Source organism: Ursus americanus, chromosome 34, assembly GCF_024610735.1.
Source record: "Ursus americanus isolate L20-20 chromosome 34, mUrsAme1.1.p, whole genome shotgun sequence".
In the NCBI taxonomy this organism is placed as follows: Eukaryota; Metazoa; Chordata; class Mammalia; order Carnivora; family Ursidae; genus Ursus; species Ursus americanus.
The window spans coordinates 7,134,063-7,158,744 of record NC_142160.1 but is presented as its reverse complement, the minus strand read 5'-3'; the positions used below and the strand labels follow the sequence as shown (position 1 = coordinate 7,158,744).

At 39.5% G+C, this 24,682-nt stretch overlaps 1 protein-coding gene across 6 annotated transcripts in view; it reads right to left on the bottom strand.

The window, feature by feature from the left end:
* The window catches only part of RFX3 (regulatory factor X3), a 439,312-nt gene that overhangs the window by 329,131 nt on the left and 85,499 nt on the right, over positions 1-24,682 (bottom strand). For 5 of the 6 annotated variants that reach the window (XM_045772591.2, XM_045772590.2, XM_045772596.2 and 2 more), the window contains one exon: positions 4,470-4,576. The exons of the other annotated variant lie outside the window; for it this stretch is intronic. The gene's annotated coding sequence lies outside the window, so the exon portion shown is untranslated. The remainder of the gene's footprint in view (positions 1-4,469; positions 4,577-24,682) is intronic. 6 annotated transcript variants of the gene reach the window in all.

Genomic DNA, 24,682 nt, shown 5'->3' with positions numbered 1-24,682 from the left:
TAGAAGAAGAGGAAGAGTCAGAATACAAGACTGAGAAGGTTCAACCAGTGAGTTAGGAGGAAAGGCAGGAGAGATGCTAGCCAGGAAGCCAAGAGAAGAAATAATTTCAAGGAGGGAATGGCCAGTTGTGTTGAATGCCGGTTAATGAAACAGAATCCACTGGATTTGGCAGTTTCGTTGGAATGGTGGGTCCTGAGGCTCAACTGGAATGAACTGAGGAGAGAACGTGAGGTGAGGTGAGGAGAGAATGTGAGGTGAGGAAAGGAGGAGAACCACAACTGACAGAACACATCTAGACAGTGTCATGAGTAGAGCCCTCTGAAACTGGGCCTACTCATGATACTGAAGAGCTCAAAGAAAGGTTCATAATTATAATGAGGGCATTTGTGCACCTGTTTGTGACCTTGGAAATGCCTATCATATAATGATGTTCTAGGATTCTTTTACTCTACAGTATTTATCTGATACTGCTCTCTTGCTTGCCTGAATTGTCAGTGCGGTGTCCCACACCTGATCCCTCTGCAACCTTATCAAGGATAGATAAATTATTTTTATTAGACTTTATAAAATACTGGAAATAGCTCTTGAATTTTTATTACTTTCTCAGTAGACTCTAGATTGGGAAAAATTGATCTCATTCAACTGTCTCATAATGTAGATAAGGCAATTAATAAGGCTCTGAGAAGTGAAATGACCAGTCAAATGCAAAATGCAACGATAATAGCAAAGTGAGGGCTAGAACCCGAGTCACCTCGTTTCAGGTCTCATCATCTCATTATGTCTCCATTTTTGGTTTATATCTCTCTAATTTTTATAAACTCTCTGCTCACAATAAGAACTTTCAACATTGCGTTAAAATAACAAAATGAAAAGCAAACGAAAAAACAAGGAACACCTGAAATTCTCAGCTTCAGAGAATTGTTCTTTTTTCCAGGCATGAGCTAAGGTGTTCACTCCTCCAGCTGCTGGAGTATTGGCAGTGGATGGCTCTCGGCCGAGCCTTCTCTGGGAACTGTCAAGTCATAGGGTCGGGTGGACCCATCAACAAGCCATTGTAAGATGGAAGTGCTAAGTCCAGAATCAAGCATCAGCAGGACGAAGGGCACAGTTAAGCTGCACTGGCATCTTCCCTTCAGCACAAACCTATGGCCACACGATGGGTCCCTGATGATTAGCTTACTGAGGGGAGAAAAGCCCAACAGATGGTTCATAGATGGGTCATCCTGCTATGGAGTGCTGTTGCACTATAGCTTCGCTCAAGGCTGTCTCTGAAAGAAAACTGTGAAGGGAAATCCTAACAATGGGCAGAACTTCAGGCATCGCAACGTGGCATCCACCACATCCATCACAGGGCATCCACCTTGCGTGCAAAGAACGAGGGACCAAAATCACACTATATACCAATTCATGACAGAGGGAAATGAGTTAGCTGTTTGTTCAGGGACCTAGAAAAAGAGAAATTAGCAAATTGGTGGCAAGGGTATCCGGGGAAGATTTACGTGAGTAGGCCTATAGGAATAAGCCCAAGTGTGAAGATCTTTGTACCGTGTGTAAAAGTGCCCTCTGGAGAGCATCTTGCTCTCCTTCATCATTTTTTATAGAGGAATCACTAAACAATGAAAAATACAGATGGCATGGCCAGTTGCTATCAGCTAGCCTCTGTTATTAGCCATTCCAATGCTCTCATAACGTTCACATAAACAGAGATATCACAGTAACAGGGATGAAGGCTATGCACAGGCCTAGTATGGCTCCCAATCACCAAGGCTGATCTCGATTCTGCTAGTTCCAAACATCCCACCTCCCAGCAATAGAGACCAATGCTAAGTCCTGATATGGCATAATCTTCAAGGACACCAACCAGCAACTTGGTGATAAACTGATCACTCTAAGCCCCTTCCGTTCTGCAAGGAGCAGCCATTCATCCTGGCTGGCTGGAACCAAAAGATATTCCAAGTAGGAGTTTGCCTTTTTGATCCACAGGATCTCAGACAGCACCACAATTCAAGGGCTTACAGGGTATTTGATCCACTGACATGGGATCTTGCACAATATTACATAGGCTTAAGAGACTCTGCTTGACAACAAAGGAGATAGGGCAGTCAACACATGACCGTGGGAGACACTGGTTTGATCACATACTGCCCGACCCATAGATTGCCAGTCTAGAGTGATAGAAGAGCCTTTTGAAAGTGTAACTGAGGCACCAGCTTGGATCTGAGACTCTACAAGAATGGGGGGCTTCTGCTCTATGACCCAGTAACACCCTAGACCAATGACTACTATATGATGCCATGTCCCCAACAGGTAGAACATATGGGTCTGGGACCCAAGAGAAGGAAGTTGGAGTGTCCTTATTCACCATCCCTCAAAGTGACCAATTTGTAGAATTTGTGCTTCCCTTTAGTACAACTCTAGACAATGCAGGTCTCGATGTTCTCCCCTCAAAGGGGGAAATGTTCTATCAAAAGATACAACAGGAGTCCCATTAAACTTTCAATTAAAACTACTGCTGTCACTTTAGGGTTCTCATGATGAAAAGAAAGCAAGGAAAGTAGTGTAGAGGGAAAGGAGTCCCCATCCCGACATGGGTGGTTGACTGTGAGCATCGGGGGGAGGCAGGGCTACTGCTTCACCGTGAGGGCAGGAAGGGTATGTTTGGTACCCAGGCAGTCCCCTGGGGAACCCCTTGGTATACGACATTGCCTAGTTTTGACAATGATTGGGTGAGTGCAACAGCCATGGACTAAAAAAAGTCATGGTACCCAGGGGCTCAGACCCATAAGAGATGAGGGTGTGGGTTACCCCATCATATAAGCCACTTAGACCAGCAGAAATGTTGGCCAAGAATGAGTGAAATCTAGAATAAATAGTAAAGATACAGTGAAAACTTAATAAAATATATAAGTGAATTCAAGCGGCACAAGAGATAGATAGACTTTAGCAAGTACTATCATATGTCACCCAGAGTCCTTGTTCAGGACTAAGGAATTCATTCACTTAGTTTCTGGTAACAGTGACAACTAATAGCTTTTAACTGAATTTTTATCTGTGAATTGCCTTAGCTAAAAGAGCTGCCTTGCCCAAGGTCACACCTACTCCTGGGGCACAGGCCCCATTTAATGACTGGATGATAAAGGGGTTCAAGGACTCAGGCCCTTTGCCTTAAGGAGGGACAACTCTGAAAGGTCAGCCCAGCTCCAGAGCCCCCAGGCTCTTTTCTACTCCTCGCTTGACTCAAACCTACTTCCTGTACCAGCCCTTTTAAGGGTTTATTCTAAGGGCACTCGCCAATGAAATTACTAAACACAACACAAATCTCTTTCTTAGAATCCGTTTCTCAGGGACAGCTAATTCAAATAGCATACGGTGGATCCGTCTGAGAAATATCTCTAATCATGAGAATAATATTATAGTAGATACTTTCATGGAATTGGGAAAATTAGGTTAGGAAAGTTGTAAAATATTTGCTCCCACTTTTATAAAAACAAATATGTATAAATATATGTAAACACATCCTAAAAAGGAGCATAAAGTAGCAAAATATTAACAGTAGCTATCTTTGGGTACTAGGCTCAAGATATCTTTCTGTATTTTTAATAATCAATACTAGATATTTTTATTTTTAAGCAGATAAAGTAAAAAACTTGAGGGTATAATATACATATAAAAATAGAAGTGTATGTTTAAAACAGAAGTTAATAGAGACAAGAAACACGATAATTACTATCTATCGCAGGTGACTCTTGATTTAAGAGTGGGAAACAATTTATCTCTTCTCTAATTCATCCACTAGACCTATTGAAGTTACCAGGTGAGGCTGACAAACAGGAAACTAACACATAGGAGTGGAATTTCCGGGTCCCCTGGTCACTCTACATGCAACCTTTTGAGGAACTGCCAGACTGTTCACCAAAGCGGCTGCACTGTTTTGCATTCAGCATTTATAAGCCACATTATTTTTCTACCCTTGGTTCAAGCAGGTTTCTCTTATGGTCTGAATATTCTGCCAGATACAGGCCAGTCACTTCTCTTAGATGGATCTGTGCAGGTCCTAACCAAGGGAAAGACCAACTCAAGGGAAAGTCAAAAGAATTTGATTGGTTCCCAAGGCACCATCCACATGGTGAGAATGAGTCAAACATATTAGTTTTTCTTCAAGACTGACACTCAGCACTCAGAGCAGTGCCCTCACTGTTCCTGTCCAGCCATTTAAGGGGTGCGTTCATTAGCCAACCCACTCCAGAATCACTACATCAAAAGTGGGAGCTTTTCTCATTAGCTTTCTTATCCCCAAGATCCTCTCAAAGAAAAGAACCTCATTATTATCCGCTCAATTGCTTTACCTTGCATGGGAGCCGAATTCTAATAAAAACCAGAAACTGTGAAAATTGTTAGCCAGTGAAAGGTTGTTTTGCTTGCTTTCAAAAAATTATGTGACTTAAATTTTATAAACAGGTAATACTTGCTTTTTCTTTCTCCTCTCCCAAGGCTGGATCATCCCAAAATGTGTTAGGAAATTCGCCATATACTACGGTTGGCCATCAATCCCCAGGTTCTCAGCAGCAATTCTCACCTAATAAAAGGAAGCATACAGTTCTTAAAACCGTTTTTCTGCTACAAAAATTTAAGTGGAGAAATTATGATTTATTCAAGTGGCATCAAGGAGCACGATGGTCACAATGCCTTTAACAGTTTCACAGAAAATGCAGAAAAACAGTTTCAAGTTGGTGTTCCTTGATCAACTCTAAATAAAAACCAAATGAATTCCATCAAAATACATTTTCTGGGAAGGTTTTTTTGAGGAGGCTAATCCCATGTAGTTTAAGAGCAACGTGGCTGCATTTAACGGGATTTCGAACTTCACTAATTTGAAGTGGCGTGCTATAAAAACATTACGAAAGCCTCTATGCACATGTTTTGAAGTAATTCATATCTCTTCCAATTATAAAAAAATAATCAAGTATTCGTAATTCAAAGCTGACTGGCTGAATCCATTATAAACTGTGTTTTTGCTATTTTCTTTAGTAGGTGGCGAATTAGCTGGTGAACAGACCCGCCCTCCTTTATCAGCTCTACTGAAACCTGGTGCTGTACTCCAGATTGGAAATAAGTGAGGTTTCCAGGAATGTAGCATTCGCATTAATGCAACTACCCTGTGTCTAGCTTTCCAGTGTTCTATCTTCCTAGAAGGAGAAATCCTTAATCTCTTAGAGACGTGGATATGTTACATCCTATGTACTACTATTACGTTAATATGTTACATATTACGAGCTGCTTGGCCAGTAGATAAAGCCCTGGCTGAACATCAGACCTACTTGGAAAATTATTTATAAGCTATATTTGGTCATGAGTATTATAGAAATAATATATTTCAGTCATTTCTGAATACATAATATTTTTACTTGGATCAAATTTCAGAAGATACAAAAGGTTATGCTGTGATAAAATCTCTCTCCCACTCCTATCTGCCACCCACCCAGTTCTTCGCTATAGAGGCAAAACCAATATTATCAGCTTTTTGTGTAACTTTCCAGAGATATTTCATGCATATATAAGCAAATATGTACATTTATCCTTCTTTTTAACAACACTTGTAGCAAATGATACACACTCTTGCATTTTTCACATAAAATATCTTGAAGATTGGCCCGTATCCTTGCATAAAGTTCGTCATTCTTTTTTGCACATGCATCGTATATTATTGTATGTATGGGCCATAAGTTTAGTTTACCCAGAAAGTTTTTTAAAATATGTGTTCCTGGGCCCACCCATAGGATGATAGAACCAAAATCCATGGGCTAAAGTCTGGGAAGATGTATTTTTAATAAGCTCCCCAGGTGACTGTTACCTATTCAGCCCAGCATCTTCCTGCAGACTGGTTCTGAGGAATTACCATTTTAGGTTATCTATTCTGAATATCACTATTTCCAGCTGAGCTTTTCGCTGGGGCTAGCAAGCAGAGGTTATATTTTCTGAGAAGAGCCTGACTCATCAGTAGTACATGTTTCTGATTGAAAGGAGGTACATACTACTTATTGTTAGATTTATAGAACATTTTCAGCAGGAGAAAAAAATAGATCCCTATAGATTGCTGCCAGTAAAGTTACCAATTGATTTGCCCCATATCATACTCAGCTGAAATGATTCTCAGGAGCCTCAACTTTTCCTCTGTTTTACCTAACTCCTCTCAGCAGCTCTGTTTTCCCTGTCATTCAACAGTGTTCAGGGGGAGCTGGAGCATAAGAATAATGACAACCACAGTGGAGACTCTGATCAAGTTCTCAGGGGAAGTGTACCCACTCCACCCATGGAGAAAAACTGATTTTGATTCTCCAAGAAGGCCATGAGAATCTCCTGGGTCATCACTGTATTCATTCAGTCAAGGGAAAATGATTGATTGATTGATTAAATTATTTATTTGACAGAAAGACAGTGAGAGAGGGAACACAAGCAGGGGGAGTGGGAGAGGGCAAAGCAGACTCCCCGCCGATCAGGGAGCCTGATGTGGGGCCCGATCCCAGGACCCCAGGATCAGAACCGGAGCCGAAGACAGATGCTTTACCGACTGAGCCAGCCAGGCGCCCCGAAAATGATTATTTTTTTAATCAAACAGAACAATCAAAGGCAAATGATGGCACATCTGTATCTTCTCTTCCCCCCCCCTTACCAGTATATAACATGTTTTTCCCTCTCCTAGTTGCTTGTGGTACAAGATTGTATATCATCCAATGGTTTGTCATTACATTTGTATAAACTCCCTCTTTCAATCCTTCCCTAAACTAAACCTTTCATTTTTTAACATTTGCTTCCTTTCTGGTTTTATCAGGCTTATCATCAGTGGGAAGGCTTAAGTAAAATGGTCTGTCCCCTGAATTTGCCTGGGGGTCTTGCAAGTAGATTTAGAGCCCTACGATAAGTGATACATAGTTTTCCTTTGAGCAATTTGGGAAAGAAAAAAAAAAAAAACATCAACAGCTTTAAAGAGCTAAAATAAGAGATGTGGTGTTCCTTACTGCCTTGGATTCTCAGCATCTTAATCAATGATAGTGACCTTTGAGATGGATTTTATGAAAGCCGGAAAGGAACTAACGTGTATTGATTACATTCTACATAGATTATTTAAACTAATTGTATAAGCTGTACTCATATGTCCCCATTTTATAGATGAAGAGTTTAAGAGGTGAAGTAATTTACCCAAATCTCACATCTGGTGAGCAGCATCGCTAAGGCTGGAAACTAGTTCTGATTCCAAAAATTATGCTTCTTTTACTAAATCATGTTTACTATCTAGACAAATTATATAATTTAGAGGCACATTTGCTAGAAGAAAACAGTAAACATATTTAGAGAAAACCTATTCGATATTTCATTATGAATCCCCAAACTGGATAATTGAGGTGATTCAATTTCCTAAACAAGCATTTCTGTGGCTGAATGGATAATTATTGAACCTATTGTGCTATCGGATCATTCAGATCATGCGCTATTGAAGAGAGCCGCTAGTCTAAATATAGTACTATACGTAAACGGCGCATTGAGCTTAGTTTTAGAATAGTTTTAGCTCTGAGCGTAACAGCCTCTTGAGTAAGTTTCCAAATGGAAAAGTATTTGCACTTTTGCACTCGTGTGCAGTTCTATACTAAATTTAATCAAACCTTAAAAGTGGGTATATGGATTTAAATATTGGCTTTACACATAAATCACTGACACACACTAGCGCTTCCACGACATCATCACCCCGAAAGAGATCAACCTCAGTAAGACCTTTTCTTAGTCTAAAAAAAAAAAAAAAAAGATTTTTTAAGGACACTGCTTAGCTGTTCTGAACCTCTCTGGGTTCTGAAAGTTTCTGTCTGTTTTCTCAGGACTGCAGAATCTTTCCCTGTTGACTTTTGCTTGGGTCACTGGTGGAAACCAAGTCACATGGCCACCACAAGTCCGAAGGTAGAAAATATTTTGCAGAAGTGGACAAGTGGGGATGAGTTGAGAGGCCAACTATTGAGTTTGCCATGAGGCCCAGGAATCGTACGTGGCTGGGAGGAGTGATTGGAATTGTTGGGTTCTAGGGGATTGCTATCCTTAGGTAAGTTCCATAAAATGCAAAGTGCCTGCTTTGCTTATTAACGGTCTTTAGCTCAGATTTCCCCAAAGTGTTATGCTTGGAATAGGATTCAGTGGGATGTCTCTCAATCTTATTTGTCCACAACATAATGCGGTGGACAAATAAGCTTGAAAAATTAGAATTGACTTACTACCTTGTTGAAATATATTTGTACAATATTAAGTTATATGTAATTTCTCTCTGTCTCAAAACTCCTGTTGCTAGTGCATTCCTCAGCACAATAAACAACATGTTTATTGATTTTCTTTCCTTTTCTTTCAGGTCTTAAATGCTACATTTTGTATGAAATTATAGCATGTCAGGCCCCCTAACTCTAATTTCTGTTCTTTTGTTCCAATTCCCTCAAGTAATATAAATCCAAAACATGATTTTATTATCATTTGAGATTAAAATCATAGGACTTCCTTCCTTCCAACTCTTTTTATTTTTTGACATTTAAACTATTTTTTAATTTACTAAAGTAATACATGCTCATAGTTTACAAAATCAAATAGTCCTAAAATTTTATAACAAAAACAGTGGCTCCATGCCTAATGTCTCTTCTCTTCCATAGGGTCACTATGCCCATATTTATACATCTCCCTATCTGTAAATAACATGCATATTATCTTTATCTTGTCCCCTTTTTTTCAACTCTTATTTTTATGTTATATTTCAGAAAATTTCAAACATATTTAAAGATTTATTTATTTATTTTAGGGGGGAAAAGGAGAGGCAGAGGGAGCGGGAGAGAAAGAATCTCAGGCAGACTCCATGCTGAGTGCAGAGCCCAACACCAGGCTCAATCTCACAACCCTGAGATCATGACCCACGCTGAAATCAAGAGTCAGACACTTAGCGGACTGATTCACTCAGGTGCCCCCTGAAATTTCAAACATATTTAACAACAACAGGAATAATACAATTAACCCTCATGAACCCATCATTCAAATTTAACAACAGTCAACTCCTAGTCATGCTTTTTGCATTTAAACCTCTTTCTCTTCTCCAGGATTATATTTCCATTTACATTTTTTCATTGAAGTATAATATAGAAAAGTACAAGTATCAAAGTGTGGTGCTCACTGAATTTTCACAAAGGGAATATACCCACAAAACCAGTACCCAGATCAAGAAGCAGAACATTAGCAGGCCCTAGAACCCCTCACTAGAGCCCCACTCATGCCTCTTTCCAGTTGATAACCTCCAAAAGTCACCATTCTCCTGACGGTCCAGATTCATTTCCTCTGTGTTTGTACATTACATAAACAGATTCATACAGTATGGACTTTTTTTGTTCTACTTTTGCTCCTTACTGTATTTCTAGTATTCATCCTATTGGGTGTCTGTTTTAAGTTGTTCTTTCTCATTACTGTTTAGTGTCACATTATGTAAATATCCTACTGTAGATGGGCATTTAAGTAAGGTCTGCTTCTTTTTTAAAGATTTTATTTATTTTAGAGAGAGAGTGGACATGAGAGAGAGCATGAGTGAGGGGAAGGGGTAGAGGGAAAGAGAGAAGCAGACTCCCCGCTGAGCAGGGAGCCCAACAGGGGTCAATCCCAGGACCCCAGGAACATGACCAGAGCCAAAGGCAGACACTTGGCTGACTAAGCCACCCAGGCACCAGCAGTCAGGTCCACTTTTTAGCTATTTCAAATAGCAAGGCTTTGAACATACTGACACATGCTTTTGCTGATCATATGCTTGTGTTTTTGTTGAGTATATGCCTAGGAGTAGAATTGCTGGGTTATAGAGTATGTATAAATGTTCAGCTACAGTGCTTACTTTCAAAAAGTTGCCCAAAGTTGATTGTCTTAATATATATTCCCACCAGCAGTATATGGGAGTCCCAATAATTCCATCCTTGACAGCGCTTTTTTTTTTCTTTCATTTTCACCATTCTGGTGAGACTGTAGTGATATCTTATTATGGTTTTAATTTGAATTTCTCTGCAGAGTAATGAAGTTCAACACATTTGCATATGTGTATCGGTCATTTGATATCTTCTATGAAGTGTCTGGTCAAGTCTTCTAGGAAGTGTCTGGTCAATTTTCCTCTTGTAGAAATTCTTTAGGTGTTTTGAATGAGTCCCTTTTCAGATATGTATAGATAATATCTCTTCCTACTATTTCGGTTGCCTTCTCAACCACATATGGTATCTTCTGATGAATGGGAGTTTTATTTTATTTTAAGATTTTATTTATTTGAGAGAGAGAGAGAGCACAAGCAGGGAGGGAGAGGGAGAAGCAGGCTCCCTGCTCAATGTGGAGCTCGATCCCAGGACCCTGAGATCATGACCTGAACCAAAGGCAGACGCTTAACCCATTGAGACACCCAGGTGCCCAAGAAGCTTTAAATTTCAAAATAGTACCATTATTCATTAAAAAAAAATTTTGGTTGCTGTTTTCTATGTGCTGTTTAAGAAATTTTTGCCTACCTCAATGTGGTAAATATGTTCCCCTATGCTTAATTCTAAACTCTTTACTATGTTACCTTTCATGTTTAGAGCCGCAATCTATCCAGAATTTTGTTTATCGTGTGAGGTAGGTAGAGGCCAAGATAGATAGATAGATAGATAGATAGATGATAGATAGATAGATCGATCTTGTGTGTGTGTGTGTGTGTATATATATATATATATATATATATATATATATACACACACACTTTGATATTGATTCCGCACTATTTACTGAAAAATAAAAAGTATTGTATTTGTATTGAAGCATTGTATTTGTCAATTTGTCATGTCAGCTGACCACATGTGGATCTTTCTGGAATCCTCTCTTTTCTGTAGGTTTGTGCTTCCTCAAGTACCACAATTTTAGTCACTGTAGCTTTATAATAAATATTGGCATTTATAGTGTAAGCCCTCCAGCTTTCTCCTTTTCAAATATTGTCTTAGTTTTTTGTTTTTTTGTGGGTTTTTTTGGTTCATAACATTTCTATATTAACTTTAGAATTAGCTTTTCAATTGTTTGAAAAACAATAATAATCTGCTGGCATTTTTATTGGACTGAATTGTGTACAGAGATTAATTTGGGGATAAGACAGAGTCTTCTGACCCGTGAATGTAATAAGTATCATCATTTATTTGGTCTCACTTACTTTCTTTAAAAATGTTGTGTATTTTTTTACTGTCACTGTTTTGTATTTCTTCATTAGATTTATTCCTAGGTATTAGATATTTGTGATACTATTATAAATTATATACCTTAAATTTTTTTACTTCTCTTTACGTGGCCGGTATACAGAAAAACAACTGAAATTTGAATAGTGACCTTGAATTCAGCAATCTTGTTAAATTGATCGCTTAGATTCCTCTAGATTTTGTTAGATACACAATCATATTATCTACAAATAATGATATATTTCTTTCTTGCCATCCTTTTCACATTTTCTTTTCCCCCACTCACTTGCCTGGCTAGGAGCTCCAGTATAATGATGAATAGAAACGCTGATAGCAGGCTTCCTTATCTTGTTCCCAATTTCACAGGAAAAGTTTTCAGTATTTCGTGAGTATCGTATGAGTGATAGGTTTTTACAGATTTTTAAAATCACGTTAAAAAAAAGATTCTTCTATTTTCAGTTTGCCGAGATTTATTTTTTAAATCTCGTATCACAAATATTTCTATCTAGATCAGGGGTCAGCAAACCGAAAGCTGATTGCCTCTTTTTTATAAAGTTTTATTGGAACACAGCGGTGCCCACTCGTTTCTATACTGTCTGTAACTCCTCTTGCTCTACAAGGGCAGTGCTGAGTGGCAGCAACAGAGGTCCGTATGTCCTTCAAGCTTAAAATAGTAAGAGTCTGGCTCTTTGAGAAAACGCTTGCCAATCTCTGATCTAGAGATCATATTCTTTTCCTCCTTTTTCTATTAATAGAGAAAATCACTGATAAACTAGAACAGTAAACCAGCCTGGCATCTGGGGGAACATCCCATTTGGTGATGGCTATCGCTTTTATAACTTCCTGGATTGGATTTGCTCATTTTTATGTATTTATTGTCCCCTTTTTAACTTCCCCATTTGCTTTCTAAAGTTGGCTGCCTCTTACCTTCCTTTCCACTTTTATCTGGACTTTCTCTTTCCTTTTCCTCATTGTCCCTGTTTTGCTCAATTTAGATTCTATTCTAAGAAGTTTCTCCTATGTGTGACTGTGTCCCTATAGGCTTAGGCTTTCTGGTTTTGAGAGCTCCTGGGGCCATATGACTCTAACATTTCAGAGCTTACAGTGACTCCCTTACCCGTCTCGGTGCACTGGATCCTAAAAATTGCTGTTTCACATTCTGTTCTCAGACTGTCTTCCAGAACCTTCTAGCAAATACCTATTGGTGATTTTGAGGTTCTCCTATTCTCAGGGACACCCTTTTGCCTTCCCTCAGCCTTCTCCTTCATACTTCACAGATGCTGATGGATCTAAAGCTAGGAGTTCTTCGTTAACAGTTGTTCATATTTTAGGTTCACAGAAATACTTTATACCCTAATTTAATTGTAGATATTCTACTTGTACTTTTACTTTTGTTATCCTATTTGTTCTTTGTATTTCACTCTAATTTGGGGAGATTTACTACCAACACAAGCAGCCTAGGATCCTCCTTTATTTATTTCTAAATCAGATAAAGTCATATTCTTTGTCATGCAGAAATGTAAGATATGCTTCAACTCATGTACGACTAAAACTTTAAAATTACTTATTTAGCATTGATTCACTTAACAAATCCTATACAGGATTAAGGGACAAATTGTTCTGTTACATGCTGACCAAAAGGTGTAAGCACACACTCTGCAACAGGATTGGGATGTGAGTAGTAGAGAATCAGCTTTGTCCAAAGAGGGTTCTGGCCTCTGCCTTGGCTAGTGCGGGATCTCTAGGCCCCTGGAATATTTTGCCTGATAGGAGTGTTTTTGTTTGCCGGGAGTTTTTGCCTCTGAATAGTCTAACAATGTGATACATGGTTGGGTTTTGGAATTTGCCCTATCAGTTCAAACTTCTGGAAGAACTAGAGACTAAAGGTATTAAGCAGAACCTCCAGGAGTGGTCAGTCACATGAGCAGTATGTGATCAAGCCTCAATAAAAGCCCTGGACACCAAAAGCTTTGATGGTTGGCAAGAGTCAGATGGTTGGCATATTGTCACGATTGGCTCATCTGGAAGGATGATGTGTTCATGTCTGGAACCCCCCCCTCCGGGGCCATGCCCTATGCATCTCTCCCTTTGACTGACTTTGATTTGGTTTTGGTGGTGGCTGTTGATTTTGTTTGTTTGTGCTGTAATAAAATTGTAATCCTAACTATAGCGCTTTCCTGAATTCTGAGTCATTCTAGTGAATTATCAAAATTAAGAGGGTAGCAGGAATCCCTGACTTTGTAGCCAGCTGGTCAGAAGTGAGGATGTTTGGAGGAATCCCAAGCTCATGGCTGGTGTCTAAAGTGAGGGCATTCTCGTGGGGGACTGTGCCTTTTTCCTGTGAGGTTTGGCCCAACTTCCAGGTAGGAGGTATCGTGGCTTTTGATGAAAAAGTTTGGGCATTCGTGTATTATACAAATAAACACAAACTCATTATGGAGTAAGGCAGACTAGTTAGAAAAGTGTATGCTAAGACGGCATATTATAGGGAAGGCAAATATTCAACAATGAGACAGAATTGAAAACACATATAGGAACTAAGGTAGTATTTGTTGCCAGTTTGATAGCGTTATTGCTATTATCCTAGAATGCTTAACTCCTTCCTGTCAGGGATCCCGACAGGGTTCATGATGCATCTCTTACAATGAGGATCAATAGGAAAATGGGAATCAAATGACAACCAGCTGCTACTCTAATGCAGATCTGAGGGAAGTACAAGGGTCCCTGGGTCGCTAACAACAGAGCTGCTTGGAAAGAGGACAAGATAGAAACGGATAACCAGGGAAGCAGAACTTGCCCAGCTCTCCTTCACACGTGGGGAAAAGCAAGCGCAAAGTACAAAGGTGAAAGGATGTATACCCTGTGCCCATGCATTTCAAGTTACACCCAACCCCCACTTGGAATGAGAGCCAGTGTTTTTCTTGGTCCACTGAGTTACGTTTTCTTCTGAGTAGAGTTCTCTTTTCTCTCTTGGGCAAGTGTGGTAGGCCATGCCAGAACTACTCTACCCAAAACTCAAGTAGGTTCAATGATAGAGTAAGAGCTATGATATGGAAGCACAGGCTCTGGGATTATCTTTTATGAAAATATTGTACCTTCCACCCAGCCCAAGTGGTATAAAAGACAACAGCCAATGGGTCTATGTCCACCAGCCAGGAAACTTTTATACTTCATTTTGGGCCACAGTGACCACTAAATTTCTGGTGTCCCCCCATAAAAGGCAGCAGATAGTACTAGAGAACTATGTCTACACATTTGCTTTCTTCATCACCTATAATTCTGTACTTGATCTCCTATAATTTTGCTGGCTTGGTAATTTACAAAGTGAAAGTCACTTCAGACTCAGTTCAAGTTGTCAACATTATCAGTATTTGAACGCAGGACGTGTGTTCTGGTCTAGAGCTGTGGGTTGTTACTAATCAGGTTAGTGACTATGGGTGTGGACTATGACCGCAAGATTTTCAGGACAGACGTTCTACTTGCTCTGATATACTGCACACAACATGCGGTTTATCTTCCCGCCACATCCAAGAACGTTTTGGTTTTAGTTTAGGATTATTGTCTGCAACCTTAAAGGAATAGGGATACATACATGGATAGAAAGGCAGAATATGGGAGGGAGGGAGAGTTCTCAGCAATAAGGTGGTAATACACAATCTTTATCAGAACTCTTCTAATATTTTGTTAAATGTGCTATTCCAGGATTCAGTCAACTGAACTGGGGGGATATAAACTGTTTCTGGGTGGAGGGAAGAAGCTAAGGTCCACCATTCAGGGAGCAGTCCTAAAACCCTCACTTCCCTCCGAGTCACACCCATGCTCATTTCTCCCATATCCCTGGCAGCTTCATCTGTCACTCCCAGAACAAAGAATGAATGCTAAAGACACCCACTCAGTTTGTAACTCTGACATTTGGTCCTATTACTCAGCTTTATTAGGATTTTGTTGGTTAACAGGTATGGTTTCTAGGCTATTGGTCCGAGATTAGGCACTGTTCCTACTGGATTTTCCACTCTGCTGAGGATCTTTATGTGTTCCTCTAATAATTTCAACCGAGGAGGATGGTCTTGAGGACTAACAACTATGATAGGTTTACCCTCTGAACGAGAGAACAGATGCCTTACTTTTTTGTGAGGAAAAACCTTTCTGTTAATCGGCATCTTTAATTACGAGAAAGTTATTCCCTGTGTTGAGTTAGTTTCCAAAACTCTCCTCCAGAACAATGTGTAGTAGATGTACTTCCTTTCCCAGAGGACCAGATTTAAATATATAAGGACAGCTCTCTACTCTTTTTTTTTTCAGGCATTATAAATATATCCAAAAACTTTATATGTTCCTTTGTACACTTCTAGGATGTAAGTAACATTTCACAGACATCATCTAGGCAACTTCATGTCAATAAAAGGAGGTAACTGAGGCCCAGACCAGTGGATGAAGGGAAGCTCTACTCTAAATGCCAATTAATAAAAGTAGAAGGAGTGGCAGAATTAGGGAAACATCATCTCAAAAACTTCAGTTAACATCAATTCAGACAAAGTTCATCAAGATTAAATTTCTTAGGTAAATGGTTGATGGAAACTTAGACATTCATTTGGTGTCAAATTAATACCACACAGAGTGCTTCCTAATCACAAGAGTTTAAATAAAATTGCATATAGAGGGTTCAGATTCCAGTCACTCCAGTGAAGGTCAATTTTAGCAGGTTAGTGGTAGACGAACTAGAAGTAATGTCTTCTGATGTGATACAAAGCCTGGAGTAGACAACATCGCCTATGGGAGTCTGTCCATGGTGTTTCGCTTGAACCCATCCAATTAAAATCACTCGCACAGGGGACAAACCATAAGAGGATATAACCAGAGAAATCCAAGATGTGGAATATTCTGGAGGTCAACTGACCTTTCATCTTCAACAGTCATAGAAAAGGGACTATTCTAGATTAAAAGAGATGGAAAGGATATATATATATAGACAGATATATGTATCTATCTATCTATCTATATCTCTCAAAGATATGCACTAAGGTGTTAACAGTATCAATCACTGGAGAGTGGGATGTGATATTTTTTTCGTTATGTTTTCTATAATGATTATTTTATATTCTTTCTATAATAATAAAGCATTTAAAAACATTTATGGTCAACCTGGCTCAATGACTTCTTCAATCCATATGAGATTTTTTCCAGATCCTGCCATACTGGTCATCTTCTCCTGGCCAAACTCCTCTTTGCTATTATTGTCTTCACATAAGATGTCCATCATTTGGCAATACACCTCAGATGTAATCTTACCAGAATAAGGTGGAACCTCTGATCTGACCACTACTATTGAGGCAACTAAAGACTACATTGCCTTTATGGAAACTCAATCACATTGTTGACTGTATAAATAGTCTGCAGACTATTTAAAACACCAGTTAATGATTTAGAATAGACTACGTAGAACAGAAATTGACTATTGAGAATAGAGATTAAGGACATGGACTCTGGAGGTTTGGGGAAAATTACTTAATCTCACTAAGCCTCCGTTTTCTCATCTGTGAATTGAAAGAAATACTAGAACCTGTTTCATAGGGCTGTTATCGGGGCTGAGATAGCATAGCAAAAGAATTGAGTGTAGTGCCTGGTTCACAATATATAATAAATGAATAATTATGACCTATTATAGTAATTATTATTGTGGTGTATAAAATCTCAGCATGAACGTTGCTAAGGATCATTTAGACTCCCTCCAATATTTTAAAATTACTTTGATCTAAAGTGATGTATTTGACCTAGTGAAAATATCTTTTCATAAAAAAAAAAAAATACAACCAAGTAAGTAATTCTCTTCATCTGGCAATAAGTATACCACCTGTATTTCTGTTTTCCTTATACTGTGAATTCCTTCATTAACTCACCAACATTGGATCCTTTGAATGTTTAGGACCAGTGGGGCCCAGAAAATACCCATTTGAATGGAGCAACCCCAGGACTTCTGGGTAACACAGTTTAGGGGACTTTCATATGCATTGACATTCTATGAGACTACCCAGAATTTTAAAAAATATTTTGTTTTAGAGAGAGAGAGAGAGAGCAAGTGGAGGGGCAGAGGGAGAGGGAATCTCAAGCAGATTCCACACTAAGCATGAGGTCTGACATAGGACTCTATCTCATGACCCTAACATCACGACTTGAGCTGAAATCAAGGGTCAAATGCTTAACCGACTGAGTCACCCAGGCGCCCCATGAGAATACCCAGAATTTAATGAATGAATCACCTGGATGATTGAACGTTCTGAGCTCTTTCGTGCCACACAATCTGCTCTGTGTGGAGGTAATACACTCAATAATTAGCTTAAACTTCAAGAGCCCGGAGGCAAAAATCTCAGAGTTTTTGAGAGCATCCATTAAAACGCATGGTCATATGTGTGAGAGGTAAACTGATGGAGAATCAAGTTTTAAAATAATTGCTGCCCCTGAAAACCCCAAACAATTAGCCCAAGAACAAAAAAAAATAGAGAGAAGTTGAATTATTTTAAAGTAAAACCTTCTCTTGGAGTTTTTACATTATTTTAGTGACCTAAATGAAATCGCTAATTTTGCTATATATTAATTAGGATTCATTCCACTGCAAATTACAGAAATTCAAGTGATTTAAATCATAATGACATGTATTGATTCATGTAACTGGAGTTCCAGAAGTAGAGCAGATTTCAGGGTTGGCTTAATCTAGCAGGATTAGCTTTCGGTCCCAGAGTTGGTTCTCTGGGCTCCATCCTCCTCTATCTGTTGCCTTCATAATATGGTAGTCCCAGCTTTGAAACCTGTTCATCACCTCTTCTAAAGTTTATCATTTAAAGGACAGAAAACATTTTTCAGAGATTCCCAACAAGTTCCCCTTGACCCCCCTGGCCAGTACTGTGTCTTAGTCCCCGTTCCTCAACCGATCATTAACAAGGGAGTGGGATCCCTTCTGAAATGCATGGCTTCAGGTAAGGGAGCTGTGGATGAATGAATAAAAACTAGGGAATTCTTGGTAGAAGGGGAATCAATGTTGGGTAGGTAATCAACAAGGAGTAATTATTAAGAACTGGAGGTTGGATGAAGCAGGGGATTATTTTATTTTCAGAAAATTTGTTTTTCTTACAAAACTTGGCTTTTAAAACAAGTATGAAGGAAAATAATCCAAACCTTTTCCCATCTGCTTTTCCCCTTTGTTGAAATGACAATAGTAATTCTGAGCGGGAATAACAATATTGTTATATATCTTATCTCCACCAGGTTTTAGAATTCCCAAGTGGCTCTGAACAGTTTCAAAATGTGTGCAGTTTGGAAAAACCTAAGTGGTGATTTTTCCCTTAATTTTTAGCACATGGGATTTTTAAAAATGAAGATGCAGTCTGTATGTAATAATCCAGACTTCAGGATGTTGTTATATAACAGCATTTGATGTTTGACAAGTTTTTGACACTCTTTAATGAGCTTGTTTATATCTTTAATCTTAGAAATATATTTACCAAGTGCAAATCTAGCACTAAGTACGACAAATTCATCATTTTATCCTTGAAGAGCAGAGTGGCATCTAAATTCAGCAAGCCCCTTCTTCATTTTCTTAAAGTGAAAACACATCTATCAGTACTTTTTCTCTGCTTTTCATTCTTTTAACTAAATTAATGACCATTTTCTTATTATTGGGGACTTCTAAGCTGTTGTTTGTGGGGAAAAGTCTCAGGAAAGCCCTTTTGCCTCTCTGAATCACAATGACCTCCTTGGGTCATCAGAGTCCATGAATCATTCATTCATTCAGTGAATATTTGACTGCTGATCATTGTATTGGGAATTAAAAAAGAAAAAGAAAAGAAAAAAAAGACTTGGTCCTGGCTTTCAAGGAGTTCACAGGAAAGTAGGACATAGACTATGCATACATCTAGCACAAAGGAATTTTTAGAAGGGGTTTAGTACAGTGATGGAGATGGGAACAGTGTAGTTTGGAATCACCTAGAAGAGATAACCTAAGTCACCTGAATGGACAAGTTTTCTTGGAGATCATGGTATTTGCACTCCATACTGAAGGCTGGGTGGGCATCAGCCAGGTAGAGGGAGATGGGAGAGGAGGTGAGGACACTCAGTGACAGAAGACAGTGTGATCAAAGGCATGAAGTGAGGACACAGCCCAGTGAGTACCAAGGGGAAATCATAAGCAATTCATGGAATCAGAGAGAAAAAGCGTGAAGCAGGGAGCAGGAAAAGAGAAGGCTGGATGGGAACCAGATGATGTTGAGAGATGTTCTTCCCAGTAGGTGATGAGGATTCATTGAAAGATGTTATTTAAGGGTTCGACTGAAATGTTAGCGTTTTTCTACCATTTTATTCTAACCTTCTTTAATTCTACTTGTAGATTTTATCTTTAACATTTAAAACAATCTAAGGAAGGGGTCCATGGTTTATCCCATAATTTTTGACCCTCCCAACCTCACGACTACTGCATCGTTATATGGTGCTAGGATATGGACTGCATTCAAGCTTCTTTCTCTTATTCGGCTAAACCAAAAGGAAACAATTGTGAATTAGTCACGTGTTTGTCAAAGGAATTCAGCAAAGGCCCTACTATTACCCTGGATTATGCCACCCTCCTTTCAATTTTCTTTCCATTTTCATAAGGTTAACTCTTCCCCCACGTACACAAACTTCAGAACGAGCAGAGTAATCTGTTGCCTTTGCACTCTCTGATACATACAAAATTCTGGGTATTAAAACCAATTTTCCTCCTCCTCCTCCCTCTCCTCCCTCCTCTTCTTGTACTTAGAAAAGTCTCCTATTAAGATGCAAATTCTAGAAGAGGGATTCATTAAGCTATTATCAGAGATTGGCAGCATGAATTCGCTGACTCTCAGATGCCCAATCAGAAGGGGAATGTGTCTACTGTTCAGGGTCAAGTGGCCAGAGGAGAAGGAAGACCCTAAATCTGAGAAAGAAGGACCCAGCATCAGCTCTGCCTTTTCATTGCAGGAGGGCCATTTGAAGCCCCTGTAGTTTTTCTACTAAAGCAAACCAGTGTCAAGAAATGCCTAATACGTCTTAACAAAATAATAGGAGGGTTTATTATTCAAAAGGTGTAAGTTCAAAACCATTAAATAGTAGCTCACTTCCTCAATCTGACTACAGACTGTATTTATTGTCTCAGAAAATAATGAAACGCTTGCCTTGTTGATGTGCTAAACTTTTCTGGGTGACCTGGGAGGAAAAATAGCTGCAGCTATGAAGGGGAAACGGAGTTCCCCTTGGAGCACCTATTATCTTCATCCTCGCCTACAGGATGCGCGTTTGTCCACCTCCCAACCACTCCCACGCTGTTGCCTGAACGAACAGAGAAGAGATTCCGTAAGTCCTGGCAAAGAGCTGGACACATTTCTCTCAGAATTCCTCAGGAAGAGAGGTAGAGGCACTAAAGAAAATCAAGACTGTTCTACATGGAGGTCTGAAGAAAGAGAGAGGGCAGGGTGCTGTTTATAAGATAGGGAGCACTCTCCTCACGAAGCTTAAATACACAGAAGCTTCCCAGGAGGCTGTGTAACAGAACAGGTAAGCCAGAGAGGACTCCTATGACCTCCAGTCTTCCTCAGTGTCCTATAAGGCTGGCCTCGTGCATGTACAACCTGTGTAGGCTTCATTTTTAATTCACACTTGTGTTTGATAAGTGGAGTGACAATGGAGCATGAGCAGAGGAGCTATGAGCAACATGGCTGCACACATGTACGCCACCATTCTCTGCCACCCCACTCACGTCTAACGTTCAGGATGCCTCACCAGCACAGAACTCCTCTGGACCTACAATGAGGGGATTTACTGAGATTCAAAGCAAGTCCATGGTAAGCTTGTTACATCCATGTCTGAGTAAGCAGAGTCTCAGACAGCCACGAAAAGGCCAGGCTTTCTGTTCGAACCAGAATTTGCTTCAAATGCAGAAAGAAGGCAATGGTACTTTAAGAAACGTGAGCTACCTGATATCATATCCTTTCCTATTCAGGTTACATCCCTGGATTAGCTAACTGTTTACGGTAAAAAGGATGTCAGTTGGTCCTTCCTCACTCATCAATAACCTAAGGTACAAAGTGTTGGTAGGTTGTGCACAGATCAATAGATGAACTAAAAACAATAGTTCTCTGTAGTGATTCCACTGTTCTAGTAAGAACAAAATCCTTATGCAAATATGAGCTATGAGATAGGAATTGTGTAAATTCAATGATTCTGCATGCAAGTTCAATGCTAGTATATTTGCATTTCAAACTGGTATTGCACAATAAAAAGAAGAGTAAAATCCATGCTAATAATTTAAAATTTTAATTCATCTTCACTTAGAACATTAAATAGCAAATTAAAAAAACGCCATGACAATTTGAGAAAGCTTTTCAAAAGAAAAAAGAAAGAACTTTAAGGTTTTTGTTTTGGAATTTATTTATTCGAGAGAGAGAGAGAGAGCATGAGTGGGGGAAGGAGCAGAGGGAGACCCCCTCTGAGCACAGAGCCTGACACAGGGCTCAGTCTCACGACACCATGAGATCAATACTGAGCCAAAACCAAGAGCTGGATGCTTAACTGACTGAGCCATTCAGGCACCTCAAAGCTCTAAGTTTTAATATGATTCATGATGTTCTTTTTCTGCTTTTTGAACAAGGCGCTCCATGTTTTTGTTTTGCACTGGACTCCACAAATTATGTAATCAGCCCTGTGGCCCTATCTCTTGAGATCTACCTGAACTTCAATACAAATTTTTGTATTTCTTAATAGAACATGTTTGGTCCAGAGGGGTCTTGCTTTCCAGCGGGGCTCATATCATTCATCTCAATCATCCTTTCTCTTGCAATCAGAGATAGGATAAGAAAAGCAATGCACTCCAGCCCCTACTCATAGTCATTACAAGTTAAGCTGCCTCTTCTCAACTGAAATACAGAGAGATCCACTTGGCTTGAGAGACAATAGATTGAATTCCCTGATGGCCTCCATAAGTAAGCTGGTACAACCTTACAAAAAAACCACAAGAAGACGGGCACCTGGCTGGCTTACTCGGTACAGCAGACCACTTCTGATCTTCGGCTCTTGAGTTCAAAGTCCATGTTAGATGTAGAGCTTACTTAAAAAAAAATAAAAGACAAAAGGAAGGCCCAGCATACTAGTTTTCTTCTTTTTTAATTGGATGTACTTGACATATAACATTATGTAAATTTAAGGTGTACATCTTGTTAATTTGACATATTTATATATTGTACTATGATTGCCATTGTAACGATCCTTAGCACGTCTCTCACTTTACATATTTATCCTTCCTTTCAGCCCATGATTCTTAACACTTGTGATTAACTATTCTTCTCCAGGATGTGGGGGCCTACCTATTTACCTCTAGACTTCACTAAAAGCAAAGGCTCATCTGCAGCAAAATTCATGCTTCTAGCATCTTGCCTCCAAACTGAAGAAATGCTCTATTAATTAAATGTTGGCTCAACTGCCAGTGGAAGAAAGTCCCCCCAAACAGTGGCTCCAGCAAGTTGGAAATTCTTTCCTCTCGGAGTCTGGAAGTAAGTGATTCAGGGCTAGTATGTGCTCTGTGGTGACAGTGACTTCTGCTTTGCTGCTCTGTCATGCATAACCTCCATGCCCAAGACTGCCTTGAGGTTTAAGATGTCTGTAGCCATCAAACCTGTCTGCAGAAGAGCAGGAATGCACAAAAAGAAGAAGGCGGCAATGGCCCTTCCTTTAAGAAACTTCTCGAAATTAAACACACCACTTCTACCTACATCTTACTAGCTTGAATTTAGGCACATGGCTATACTAGGTGCAACAGGGACTAGGAAATGGAATCCTATGTTCTCAGCCAAAAATGTAGGGTGCTGCTGCCGAGAGAAATGAGGAGAGTGGAAGTTGTGGGAAACTGTCACTGTGCCATATCAAGTCCCCATCAGTTTGCACACTACTAAGTCCCTCTAGCACCGTGCCTCATACATAACATAGGAGGTGATTAGTGAATGATGTTCAATGGGTTCCTAAATAGTGATCATTTAAATTCATAAAGTTTCCTAATTTCTTCATGTCTGCTCATTCTGGCTGCTAACTCAGGAGCAGATAAAAAATAATATAATTCAAATGCAATAACAAAAATATATTTTTTTAAATAATTGCACTATGTTATCTCCGTTAGACACTGGATTGGTTTTCTAGTAACAGATACTCTTAAAATAGATTCTATATGAAAACGATAGACAAACTGAATGTACACAGATGCCTTTTGGGGGGACCCTTACAGAAGACTGATGTCTGGATTCCGTCAACACAAATTGCGATTCAGAATGCTTGGGGTTGAGCCAGGAACCGGAATTTTCAGTAGGTACCTAGGGTCACGACCATGAGGAACACTATCACAAGACATAGCAGCTCGGGCTGACTTCACCTGTAGTTTGCTCCCTCGAAGCCCAGCACAGGACCACATCTTTCAAAGTCTGATTATGACATTCAGAATGTCATCATTCTTCCTGTACTTTCCATAAATTATTGCTAACTCCAAGCTTAACTTATTTATGGAGTTTTTGCCCCCAAACTACTCTCTCCTTTCTATTTTTGCATTATTCCCAATTCTTTCCTATAAAACACACTTTCAAGTTCTCTACGGCACAAGAAAAGATGGCTGAGAAGCCTCGAGGACCCACTGGGGGAAGTGCTGGTTTGGCAAGAATGGAACGGAGGCTATTTGCCGTTATGCTCATTCATCTCAGCCCTCGACTGGTTAAACAGAAATGTCTTTAGGGCTGCCAGGGTGGTTCAGTCAGTTGGGTGTTCCAGTCTTGATTTCCTCTGGGGTTGTAAATCCAGGGTTGCAGTATCAGGCCCCCCTGCGGGCTCTGCACTCAGTGGGAGGGGGGGGGTCCTGCTTGTTTCTCTCTCCCCCTCTGCCCTTCCCCTGACTCAAGTGCATGCTTGCACCCTTTCTCGCTCTCAAAAACAAATAAATAAAATCTTTAAAAATAAAAATAATAGGGGCAGCTGGGTGACTCAGTCGGTGAAGCACCTGACTCTTGATTTCCACTCAGGTCATGATCTCAGGGTCATGGGATCAAGCCCTGTGTGGGGCTCGGTGCTCAATGTAGAGTCTGCTGGGGATTCTTTCTCTCCCTCTCCCTCTGCCCCTCCCCCCACTTGTGCTAAATGAATAAATAAAATCTTTAAAAAATAAATAAATAAAAAAAAATTTTTACTTAATGTATTCATAGTACAGCTAATATGTATCCTAATGTAATACTTATGCAGTATTTGGCTTCAGCTAGAACATACTAAGAAATAATGATAGAGTTCTGATGTTGATTTCATCCTGTGATTCAAAGTTTCCTAGAATGTGCTATACGTTTTAATATACATGAGGTAATTTTAAGTGGTACCTTTGAAGATTTTAAATTTGAGTTTCATGTTTATTTTTGCTC